The following is a 13,849-nucleotide window of genomic DNA, read 5'->3' on the forward strand; positions in this document are numbered from 1 at the left end:
AGATAACTCCTGTTTTTGGTGTTATTTCTAGTCAAGTATCTGCCATATTAAGAAGTCTCATCTCGCCCTACATCCTGAGGATTTTTTCTTCTTTATCTTACAAAAGTTATATAGCTTTATGCTTTGCATTTAAATCTATGATTCGTTTGGTGTTAATTTCTGTGTATGGTAGAAATCTTAGGTCAAAGGTTTTTTTCTTTCATATGATGTCAAACGGTATTGCAGAACCATTTTTTGAATAAAATGTCCTTTCTACCCTGATTTACTTTTGCATCTTTGTCAAAAATAAGTTGTAAAATTTTTGTTTGTCTAGTTTTGGGGTCTTTATTCTGTTTCACAGATCTATGTGTCTGCCAATATCACATTGTCTGTTTTTCTTTCTTTTTCCTCTTTTTTTTTTTTTTTCATAAAGATCATGTCTGCTATATTGCAGGCTGGACTTAAAAATTTAGGCCCAAGCAATAGCATCAGCCTTCTTAGTACTCAGAACTAATAATTCTGCCCCTGGCTTCACACTGTCTTGAATACATAGTTGATACATAGTAGATAGAGTGAGCTCTCAAACTTTATTCTTTTCCAAGAAGAATAGTCTCTTCTATTCTCATTCCTTTTCATTTTCTTACAAAATTTAGAATAAGCTTTCCAACATCTTCAGAAAATATTACTGGAATTTTGATAAGAATTACATTAAACTATCACTTTAGTTTGGGAAGAAATAATCTTTTCTTAAGTAAGTCTTCTAATTCATCAACAAAGTACATCTTTTATTTATTTACATGTCTGATTCCTCTCATTTTCTGTAATTCTCAACATGCAAATTCTATGTATAGTTTGTTAAATTTACACCTGAGCATTTTAAAATATTTTTATCAGTAACATGCGCTGATTGTGCCACTGAAGCCCTCATTTTCTAAAATTGTAAATGCTGTGGTGATTTTAATTTTTCCATATTAAGATTTCTGTAAGTGCTTTGTCTTTTTTTTTTTTTTTGTAGAGACAGAGTCTCACTTTATCGTCCTTGGTAGAGTGCCATGGCATCACACAGCTCACAGCAACCTCCAACTCCTGGGCTTAAGCGATTCTCTTGCCTCAGCCTCCCGAGTAGCTGGGACTACAGGCGCCCGCCACAACGCCCGGCTATTTTTTTGTTGTTGTTGCAGTTCGGCCGGGGCCGGGTTTGAACCCACCACCCTCGGTATATGGGGCCGGCGCCCTACCGACTGAGCCACAGGTGCTGCCCCTGCTTTGTCTTTTTTATCCTTGTTGTGTTGACTAAGACTTCCAGTACTCCTTGTTGTGTTGACTAAGACTTCCAGTACTGTGTAGAAAGAGGTTAAGGGCTGACATCCTAGCATTCTTCCCAATCTTAAAAGAAAAAGATGCATCATGCACCATTAACTATATGGTTAGCTCTAGGGTCTTGTGGATGCTCTTTATCACATTAACAAAATTTTTGTCTCCATTAAGAGTTCTTATTGACCAGGTATTGAACTTTACCAAATGATTTTTCTCTATCAATTTCTATTCTTATTTTTATGATCTAATTATACAGATTTTTCTTCTTTAGCTTGCTAATAGAATTAATTTTCTTTTTTCTTTTCTTTCTTTCTTTCTTTTTTTTTTTTTAGGCTAGTCAAGTGAATCAGTGCAAGTGGAGAAGGACCAAAGGAATCCATAACTGGTTGTGATCAATAAGTTGTAAACACCACTACACTCAGACCAGCCAGAATTAATTTTCTAGTGTTGTACCAGCCTTACATCCTGGAGAAACCCCACTTGATTATGGTGTATCAATTTTTTAAGATATTGTTAGATTTGATTTGCTGATATTTTTCTGGAGGATTTTGGCACCTACATTCATCACAGGTATTGTTCTACAGTTGTCTTTTCTTATGTTTTGTATCAGGGTAATACTGGCCTCATAAATTGTGCTGGGTAGCATTCCTTCTTCTAGTTTCTGAGAAATATTATATACATAAAGGTTAATTATTCTTTAAAAATTTGCTGAAATTATACATTGAAAGCACCTGAGAGAGATTTCCATGAGTTCAATCTCTTTAATAACTATGGGGCTACTCAAATTATCTCCTCATATTTTGTATGCCTTATTTGGTACTATGTACTTTTCAATTTCTCCATTTCATCTAACTTGTCCAATTTGTGTGTGCAGAGTTGTTCATAGTATTTCTTTATTATCCTTCAAATGTCTGGAGGGTCTATAATAATTGTGGTATATGTATACCATGGAATATTATGCAGCCTTAAAAAAGATGGCGACTTTACCTCATTTATGTTTACATGGGTGGAGCTGGAACATATCCTACTTAGTTAAGTATCTCAAGAATGGAAGAAAAAATACCCAATGTACTCAGTACTACTATCAAATCAATTTACAATCACTCACACTGTCATATGAAGAATAGATCACAACTATAGTCCAAGATTAAGGAGGGAGAAGGGGGTATGGGAAGGGAGGGGAGAGGTCAGATTGAGGAAGGGTGAATGGTGGATCACAGCTATGTTGCATAATGCAAGGGTACATGTCAGATCTATTAGTATAGAGTATAAATGTCTTAACACAATAATTAAGTAAACAAGATGAGGTATATATTAACCAGTGTGATGTAAGCATTCCTAATTCTATATGAAATCAGCACATTGTACCCCATAAATGCATTAATGTATACATGATCTATATGTTCATGATTTAATAAAAAATATATATTACTTAGAAAAAAAATCACCGAGAAATAAAATCTTTTACTGATATGCAAACATTGAGAAAGTGTGCCACAACAAGACCAGTTCTACAGGAAATACTTTGACCTGTTCTACTCACTGACCATCACAATGGACAACCAGAAAAGTAAGCACACAGAAACTAAAAGACAGAACCCAGCTTCCACAATGATGCAAAAGATAAGACTAAGCAATGGACTTTCACAAAATAAGATGAATAGAATGCCACTACACTCATCAATCATCTCAATAAATGTTAATGGCTTGAATTCCCCACTGAAGAGGCATAGACTGGCTGATGGGATAAAAAAAACACAAGCCATCCATTTGCTGTCTATAGGAAACACACCTAGTCTCAAAGGACAAATTAAAACTAAGAGTTAAGGGTCAGAAAACAATTTTTCAGGCAAATAGAATTTAGAAAGAAAGAGGGGTTGCAATATTATTTTCATATACAAGTGGATTTGAAGCAACTAAAGTCAAAAAAGACAAAGATAGACACTTCATATTGGTCAAGGGAAAAATACAACAAGAAGATGTTTCAATTGTAAATATTTATGCACCTAACTTAAATGCTCCCAGATTCCTGAAACAGAGCTTAATTAGTCTGAGCAATATGATAGCCATAACACCATAATAGCAGGGGACTTTAACACTCTTCTTACAGAGCTGGACAGATCCTCTAAACAAAGGTACAAGGAACTTAAATGTAACCCTAGAACAACCGTGCTTGACAGACGTATATAGAACACTCCATCCCAAAGATAAAGAATATATATTCTTCTCATTGCCCCCATGAACATTCTCCAAAATTGATCATATCCTAGGACACAAAGCAAACCTCAACAGAATCAAAAGAATACAAATTTTACCTTGTATTTTCCAGGACCATAAGGCTTTAAAGGTGGAATTCAACTCCAACAAAAATGTTCAACCCACACAACGGTATGTAAATTAAACAATCTTATGCTGAATGACAGTTGGGTACAGGAAGAAATAAAAGAGGAAATCATTAACTTCCTTGAGCATAACAACAATGAAGACACAAGCTACCAAAACCTGTGCGATACAGCAAAAGCAGTCCTGAGAGAAAAATTTATACCTTTAGATGCCTATGTTTGAAAACAGAAAGAGAGTGCATCAACAAACTCACAAACCATCTTATGGAATTGAAAAATAACAATCTAATCCCAAACTCGTCAGAAGAAAAGAAATATCCAAAACTAAATCAGAGATTAATGAAATTGAAAACAAAAGAATCATTCAGAAAATTAACAAAACAAGGGGTTGGTTTTTTGAAAAAATAAATAAAATAGATAAACCTTTGGCCAGACTAACTAGAAATAAAAAAGTAAAATCTCTAGTAACCTCAATCAGAAATGATAAAGGGGAAATAATAACAGATTCCACAGAGATACATGAGATCATCTCTGGATACTACCAGAAACTTTATGCCCAGAAATTTGACAATGTGAAGGAAATGGATCAATATTTGGAATCATACCCTCTCCCTAGACTTAGCCAGGAAGACATAGATCTCCTGAACAGACCAATTTCAAGCACTGAGATCAAAGAAACAATAAAAAATTTCCCAATAAAAAAATGCCCTGGTCCAGATGGCTTCACCAGAATTCTATCAAACCTTCAAAGGACAGCTTATTCCCATACTGCAGAAATTATTACCAAAAATTGCAGAGGAGAGAATCTTCCCTGAGCATGTTCTATGAAGCAAACATCACCCTGATACCAAAACCAGGAAAAAGACCCAACTACAAAGGAGAACTTCAGATCAATTTCACTAATGAATAGAGAGGTAAAAATTCGCAACAAAATCCTAGCCAATAGATTACAGCTTATCATCAAAAAAGTCATACATCATGATCAAGTATGTTTCATCCCAGGGATGCAAGGCTGGTTTAGCATACACAAGTCCATAAACATTATTCACCATGTCAACAGAAGCAAAAACAAGGACCATATGATCCTCTCAACAGATGCAAAAAAAGCATTTGATAAAATCCACCATCCTATTCTAATTAGAACACTGAAGAGTATAGTAATAGGTGGCAAATTTCTTAAACTGATCGAAGCCATCTATGACAAACTCATAGCTAATATTTTACTGAATGGAGTAAAACTGAAAGCTTTTCCACTTAGAACTGGGACCAGACAAGGCTGTCCTCTATTGCCACTACTATTCAACATTCTAGCCAATACAATCACACAAGAAAAGGAAATAAAGGGCATCCAAATGGGAGCAGAGAAGGTCAAACACTCCCTCTTTGCTGATGATATGATCTTATGCTTAGAGAACCCAAAAGATTCACCCCCAAGACTTCTGAGGTGATCTCAGAATGTAATGTCTGTAATGTAATGTCTCAGGATATAAAATCAATGTCCACAAGTCAGTAGCCTTTGTATACACCAATAACAGCCAAGATGAGAAGCTAATTAAGGACACAACCCCCTTAGCTTCAAAGAAAATGAAATACCTAGGACTACACCTAACAAAATAGGTGAAGGACCTCCATAAAGAAAAGTAAGTAACCCTAAGAAAAGAAATAGCAGATGATATTAACAATGTAATAGACCACCAGCCCCCCAAAAGACCCGAGTCTGTCTCAGCGTTAGTCCCTCATGTGTTCCCCCACTTTGGGTTAATTCCGAAAACAGATTTCAGAACAAGGAAGTTCCCCCAAACCCCTAGCCATAACCAAACAATGGAAACTTACCCAAGCTGAGTTTCCCAAGCCGTCTCCATGCCAACCACCACACTGTAACCCCCTGAGCCAAGCACAACACTGTAACCCCACCCAAGCTAACTGCCACATTCTGCTTCTGTGCTTACTTGCTTGCTTGCCACGCAGCACAAAAAGGGTATAAAAATCAGCCTGCTCCTCACTTCAGGGCTGCCTGCTCTCTAGGAGCAGCGGTCCCCTGCACAGGTGTAATAAATCACCATCTGATTTATACCTAAAGTGGGGTCTGAGACTTTTTTACAGGCTGCGACGGGTACAACAACAAATGGAAGAACATACATGTTCACGGCTGGGAAGAATCAACGTTGTTAAAATGTCTATACTTCCCAAAGCAATCTACAGATTGAATGCCATCCCTATTAAAAATACCAACATTGTACTTTCAAGACTTGGAAAAAATAATTCTTCATTTTGTATGGAACCAAAAAAAAAAACCCATATAGCTAAGGCAGTTCTTAGTAATGAAAACAAACCTGGAGCATCAGCCTACCAGACTTTAGGCTGTACTACAAGGCCATAGTGATCAAAACAGCATGGTACTGGCACAAAAATAGAGACATAGACACTTGGAATCGAATAGAAAACCAGGAAATGAAAATAACATCATCCAGCCACTGAATCTTTGATAAATCAAACGAGAACATACACTTGGGGAAAGAATCCCTATTCAATAAATGGTGCTGGGAGAACTGGATAACCACTTATAAAAGACTGAAACTGGACCCGCACCTTTCTCCACTCACAAAAATTGATTCTAGATGGATAAAACACCTAAATTTAAGGCATGAAATGATAAAAATCCTCAAAGAAAGCATGGGAAAAACACCTGAAGATATGGAATGATGACAGTTCATGTTATTCAAAGCCCAATGTCTGATAAAACTGTAACTTAGACACATGGTTCAGGAGATAGATTGCGAGTCTATTGAACTTGAAGCACTATGCAGAGGCTGAAAAAACATCAGTTGTGTCTGTTGTAGTATGGGGTTAGTAAGATAGAAGAGTAACTAACTCTCCCATTTGGAGACAAATGAAAGAGAATCAGAAAATGGGAAGCCTTGAGATATGGAAAAGAAACTACTTCCAAATAGCATAAGATAAGAGGTTTTTAAAAAGGCTTTGCAGAAAAACAAAGTCATAAAACTTTCATGTGATTAAAAAAAAGCCTAGGGCAAAGAGGAGATGAGTATATGACTCCAAGGAAATCCTCTCAATTGATTAATAAGTGCCTTAGCACGTATTAAGAACAGCTTAAGGGTGTATCTGTCTCATCATCTTTCATGAATATGAAAAAGAAAAAGTACCAGGGTAAAAAAACACAGAGAAATAAAGGCTTGAACATTTCTCCAAATTGTACCTTAAGTGTGGGCTATTGATAACTTAGAACTGATTTCAAACATATAGCTAAAAGACTTTCAGAGTTTTTGAGAGAGATGGCTCCCCCACATATTGGAAACCTGATGTGAAAAATGCCAGAGATGTTAAGTGACCCCTGAACCTTAAACTTCTCTGGGAAGAAAGCAGTCTAAGAAGACCATGTAGTCCCCCAAGATGGTATATTTCCAAGCTCAGTGCAAATTGTGCCAAGGAGGATGGTGGGTAAGGAAGAACATTTTAGACAGAGAACATAGGGAGCCACAGAAAACCATGGACAAGGGTGTTCATACCACCTCCAATCAAAGAACTTTTCTAACCCTCAGCTTAGCAGGTTTTTATATTTATCCTAAAGACGTCAGGATGGCTCTGAATCCGTGAGAGCTGTATGACTCCCATTCTTCCATTCCGAATAGGAGTGTTAATTACGGTGGTCCAATTTCTGTATTACCACAGAATATTGGGTGTTTGGAGGACAGATGGAATTGGTAGGTCATGAATACTCACAGCCAACATTGTTGGAGAGATTGTTGTACACTTCCCAGAGACATTAGACTCTGCTTCAGTAATTGGACTTGATATTGTGTTGTGTCCTTTCGGGGAGTCCTTAAATACGTTCTGTGTATTTGAGGAAAGGAATAAAGAGTACCTGAAAACCATAAAAGCAGTCTACGGCAGAGAAATTTCATGCAAGCATGCTAGAGTCATGAGACTAATTCTGGTCAATGGGACATGGGAGGGCATGATATATGTCACTTCCAGGTCTGATCATAACAACTCTGGCTTTCCTAACCGTGACTCTGTACAGCTGTGTTGACTTGGCAGAACCAAGTTGTCAACAGCTTGAGGCACTACATGGAAAAGAGATGGTATGAGCAATAGTCCACAAATACTGGATTTTGTGAGTGAGATACTAAACCTGTGTTGTTTAAAGCACTTGATAGTTTAAGGTTTGTTTGTTGATACTACATCATCTACCATTTTTTGACAGATACAGGAATGGCTATGAGAAAGGAGGTATCTGGTTGTCCTGGATGATTCAGTAGTAGAAGATAGGAGAAGCTCCTGTTGAAGACAGTTAGTACCTCTGCTTCTGTTCAAGATAGAGTAACAGGACCAGATGTATCCTTCCACTAGAACAAAGAAACAAACAAACAAAACCAAAACATAAAAAAAAAAAAAAGCAATTGTCAAGACATAGAAGGTCAGGCAATGAAGAAAAGTAATCTCTGGAAGTAGGTAGACAAAGTGAGTCCTATGATTGCCTTACCATACTGCCTTGAGAAAATTTTCAAACCTTAATGAGTACCAAAAAGGAGTGACCTTCACAGAGAGATAACACCACAGTTGTTCACGGAGTCCCCTTAAGTAGTTAGCAGAATACTGATCAGCACATGTATGTGAGGAACCTACCCAAGACCAAAGAATGAAGAGGGTCTATTACTTAATGCTTGTACAGTGCAGAGAATAATGAATTCTTGTAACCTCATAATCTTAGGAATTTTGTAGAATATTCAGAAAGCTCTGCCTTAGTAGTGGGAGAGAATTATCCCTAAAATAAGCATTGCTGTCATTCTACCTAACGTATCTTAAGAGCAAGACTCAAAAGGATCATAATGCCAGGTAACATAATGCATGCCAGAGAAAAAATCAAGAATATTGATGGAAAAACAAACCACTACCCAACAAGGTGCAATTCACAATACTTTGTATCTGGAAACAAATTATCTACATGCAAAGATGAAAGGAGATAGGGCTGAAAATGAGGAGAAAACTCAATCATGGAACCTGAACAAGAAATGACACAGATGTTGAAGTAGACAAAACAACACTGAGAAAATAATGATAATAATAATAATAAAATGAAAAGAACATTAATAATTTCTGTGCGACAATTTTACATGGCATAATATACATATAATTTGAATCCTTTATCTCTGAACATACAACAGCCAAAATTTTCGTTATTTAGTTAAAATCTGCAGATCTAAGAAGCTCAAGAAACCCAGGAAACATTAACAACACTACACCAAGTCACATCAAATTGCTCAAAACCACAGATAGAGATTTTTAATAGCAGATGAGGAGCAAATACATATTGTTTACATGAGAACAAGGAACCCAACATACTTTGCCTTATAAACAAGATGTAAGTAGATGGAAGAGAGTGAAGCAACATCTTGGAAGTTCTGAACAGAAAAAAATCAGCCTAGAATTCTACACCCAATGATAATATCTATCAAAAATTAAGGAAAATTGGGGCGGCCCCTGTGGCTCAGTGAGCAGGGCGCTGGCCCCATATACCAAGGGTGGCGGGTTCAAACCCGGCCCGGGCCAAACTGCAACAACAAAAAAAATAGCCGGGCACTGTGGCAGGCGCCTGTAGTCCCAGCTACTCGGGAGGCTGAGGCAGGAGAATCGCCTAAGCCCAGGAGTTGGAGGTTGCTGTGAGCTGTGTGACGCCATGGCACTCTACCAAGGGCGATAAAGTGAAACTCTGTCTCAACAAAAAAAAATTAAAAAAAAAAATTAAGGAAAATTGGACCTTTACAGACATAAAAAGCTGATAGAATTCCTTACCAACAGACATATAGTATAAGCAATGTTAAAGGAAATCTTTCATTTTTCATTAAAAAAAGACACCAGATGGAAATACTGATTTCCACAGAGAAATGAAGAACATTAAGAAACCAATGAAGGGTGCAGTGCCTGTGGCTCACTGGGTAGGGCACTGGTCCCATATTATGAGGGTAGCGGGTTCTAACCCAGCCCAGCCAAACTCCAACAAAAAAATAGCTGGGCGTTGTGGTGGGTGCCTGTAGTCCCAGCTACTTGTGAGGCTGAGGCAAGAGAATTGCCTAAGCCCAGGTGTTGGAAGTTGCTGTGAGCTATGATGCCAGAGTACTCTACCGAGGGCGATAAAGTGAGACTCTATCTCTACAAAAAAAAAAAAAAAAAGGAAAGAAAAAAAGAAACTAATCAAGTATTAAGTGGGAAAACAATAAAGCAAGCAAAAACAAAAACCAAATCCTGATTCTTTGAGACTAACAAAGTTGCTAAATCTCTACCCTCACTGATCAGAAATAGGGACATAAGACACAAATTACCAATGTCAAAAATGAGAAAGAGACATTACTTTAGATCTACAGAGATTAAAAGGATAATAAAAAAAATATTATAAAGAAATGTATCCAATTAAATTCAACAACTTAGATGAAATGGACAAATTTCTTGAAATACACAAACTATCAAAGCTTAATCAAGAAGAAATAAATTACCTAAATAGCCCTATATAGCTATTAAATTGAATTCGAAGCTGGTTAAAACTTTTTCACTGTGTTACTAGGATTTAAATTATTCCTACAATTTTTTTTAATAAGACAAACCATCACATATTCTGTAATAATAAGGCATACCAGGAATTAAGAATCCATGAAAAACAAGAGACAAACGAAATAAATTCAAAGACTCCATTCAATTTTTTTTTAATTTTTTTTCCATTCAATTTTTTAACTCACACTAAAACTATGTCTTGTGAGGCTTTAAAAATATGTATTAAATAAAAATATAATACAACAATATTAAGTAAGTCTGGAAGGGGTTAATGTGGTTTTATGAGAAGATGGCAAAAAGTAAAGAGTAATAATACTAGCTAGCATTATATTTTGTTATGTTAAGTGTTCTTATTTTAAGTTCTAGATTATCTACTCAAAAATAAGAGCAGAATATTTAACTTCCCTACTAGTTGAAGCAAGCAGTAAAATGGAATATTTTAAAAATTAGTCCAATAAATCAATGTCATGAAAAAAGGGAGATGGTGGCTGCTTTTCTTTTTTTTTTTTTATTAAATCATAGCTGTGTACATTGATATGATCATGGGGCATCATTCACTAGCTTCACAGACCCTTTACCAAGTTTCACATATACCCTTGTAAGATGCACCGCTGGTGTAATCCCACCAATCCCCTTCCCTCTACCCACCTCCTCCATCCCTCCCCTCCTTTTCCCCCTTCCCCCTATTCTTAGGTTGTAACTGGGTTATAGCTTTCATGTGAAAAACCTAAATTAGTTTCATAGATGGCTGAGTACATTGGGTACTTTTTCTTCCATTCTTGAGATACTTTACTAAGAAGAATATGTTCCAGCTCCATCCATGTAAACATGAAAGAGGTAAAGTCTCCATCTTTCTTTAAGGCTGCATAATATTCCATGGTGTACATGTACCACAATTTATTAATCCATTCGTGGATTGATGGGCACTTGGGCTTCTTACATGACTTAGCAATTATGAATTGAGCTGCAATAAACATTCTGGTACAAATATCTTTGTTATGATGTGCTTTTTGGTCTTCTGGGTATATGCCCAGTAGAGGGATTACAGGATTGAATGGCAGATCTATTTTTAGATCTCTAAGTGTTCTCCATATCTCTTTCCAAAAGGAATGTATTAATTTGCATTCCCACCAGCAGTGCAAAAGTGTTCCCTTTTCTCCACATCCGCGCCAACATCTCTGGTCTTGGGATTTTGTGATATAGGCTAGTTCACTGGAGTTAGATGGTATCTCAAAGTAGTTTTGATTTGCATTTCTCTGATGATTAAAGATGATGAGCATTTTTTCATCTGTCTGAAGGCCGCATGCCTGTCTTCTTCAGAGAAGTTTCTCTTCAAATCCCTTGCCCAGCCTGTGATAGGATCCCTTGTTCTATTCTTGCTAATGTGTTTGAGTTCTCTGTGGATTCTGGTTATTAAACCTTTGTCAGAGACATAACCTGCAAATATCTTCTCCCATTCTGAGGGCTGTTTGCTTGCTTTACTTACTGTGTTCTTGGCTGTGCGGAAGCTTTTTAGTTTGATCAAGTCCCAGTAGTGTATTTTTGAAGCTGCTTCAATTGCCCGGGGGGTCCTCCTCATAAAATATTCACCCAACCCGATTTCTTCAAGGGTTTTCCCTGCACTCTCCTCTAGTATTTTTATAGTTTCATGTCTTAAGTTTAAATCTTTGATCCAGTGAGAGTCTATCTTAGTTAATGGTGAAAGGTGTGGGTCCACTTTCAGTCTTCCACAGGTTGCCAGCCAGTTCACCCAGCACTATTTGTTAAATAGGGAATCTTTTCCCCACTGAATGTTTAATTGGCTTGTCAAAGATTAAATAACGGTAAGTAGCTGGATTCATCTCTTGGTTCTCTATTCTGTTCCAGACATCTACTTCTCTGTTTTTGTGCCAATACCATGCTGTTTTGATCACTATTGATTTGTAGTATAGTCTGAGGTCTGGTAGCGTAATTTCTCCTGCTTTGTTTTTATTTCTGAGTAATGTCTTGGCTATTCGAGGTTTTTTCTGATTCCATATAAAACGAACTATTGTTTTTTCAAGATCTTTAAAGTATGACAGTGGAGCTTTAATAGGGATTGCATTGAAATTATATATTGCTTGGGTAGTATGGACATTTTAACAATGTTGATTCTTCCCAGCCATGAGCATGGTATGTTTTTCCATTTGTTAATATTTTCAGCTATTTCTTTTCTTAGAGTTTCATACTTCTCTTTATAGAGATCTTTCACGTCCTTTGTTAGATAAATTCCCAAATATTTCATCTTCTTTGGCACTACTGTGAATGGGATAGAGTCCTTAACTGTTTTTTCAACTTGACTGTTGTTGGTATATATAAAGGCTACCAATTTATGGATGTTGATTTTGTAACCTGAGACGCTGCTGTATTCCTTGATCACTTCTAAGAGTTTTGTAGTAGAGTCCCTAGTGTTTTCCACATATACCATCATATCATCTGTGAAGAGCGAAAGTTTGATCTCTTCTGACCGTATATGGATACCCTTGATCACCTTTTCTTCCCTAATTGCAGTGGCTAAAACTTCCATTACAATGTTAAAAAGCAATGAAGACAATGGGCAGCCTTGTCTGGTTCCTGATCTGAGTAGAAATGATTCCAATTTAATTCCATTCAATATGATATTGGCTGTGGGTTTGTTGTAGATGGTTTCTATCAGTTTAAGAAATGTTCCTTCTATACCGATTTTCTTAAGTGTTCTGATCATGAAGGGATGCTGGATATTATCAAAAGCTTTTTCTGCATCGATTGAGAGAATCATATGGTCTTTGCTTTTTAATTTGTTTATGTGCTGGATTACATTTATAGATTTACATATATTAAACCTGCCTTTAGATCCTGGGATAAAACCAACTTGGTCATGATGTATAATTTGTTTATTATAATTATACATCAAACAAATTATACATTTGTGTTGCTTTGATGTGTTGCTGGATTCTATTTGTTAGGATCTTGTTGAATATTTTTGCATCTATATTCATTAGTGATATCGGTCTATAATTTTCTTTTCTTGTTGGGTCTTTTCCTGGTTTGGGGATCAGGGTGATGTTTGCTTCATAGAACGTGTTAGGTAGTCTTCCTTCTTTTTCTACCTTTTGGAACAGGTTGAGTAATATAGGTACTAATTCCTCTTTAAAGGTTTGGTAGAATTCAGATGTGAAACCATCTGGTCCCGGGCTTTTCTTTTTAGGGAGGTTTTGTATGGTTGATGCTATTTCTAAACTTGATATGGGCCTGTTCAACATTTCCACTTGATTCTGGCTAAGTCTTGGAAGGTGACATGCTTCCACGTATTGGTCAATTTCCTTCAGATTTTCATATTTCTGAGAATACAGTTTCTTGTAATATTCATTAAGGATTTTTTGGATTTCTGAGGAGTCTGTTGTTATTTCGTCTTTGTTGTTTCTGATTGATGAGATTAGAGATTTTACTCTTTTTTTCCTGATTAGGTAGGATTGACCTTTTCAAAAAACCAGCTTTTTGATTTATTGATCTGTTGTATAATTCTTTTGTTTTCAATTTCATTTAATTCTGCTCTAATTTTGGTTATTTCTTTTCTTCTACTGGGTTTGGGGTTGGAATGTTCTTCCTTTTCCAGTTGCTTGAGATGTCCCATTAAGTTGTTAACT

The sequence above is a fragment of the Nycticebus coucang genome, chromosome 9 (assembly GCF_027406575.1).
Source record: "Nycticebus coucang isolate mNycCou1 chromosome 9, mNycCou1.pri, whole genome shotgun sequence".
NCBI classification, from domain to species: Eukaryota; Metazoa; Chordata; class Mammalia; order Primates; family Lorisidae; genus Nycticebus; species Nycticebus coucang.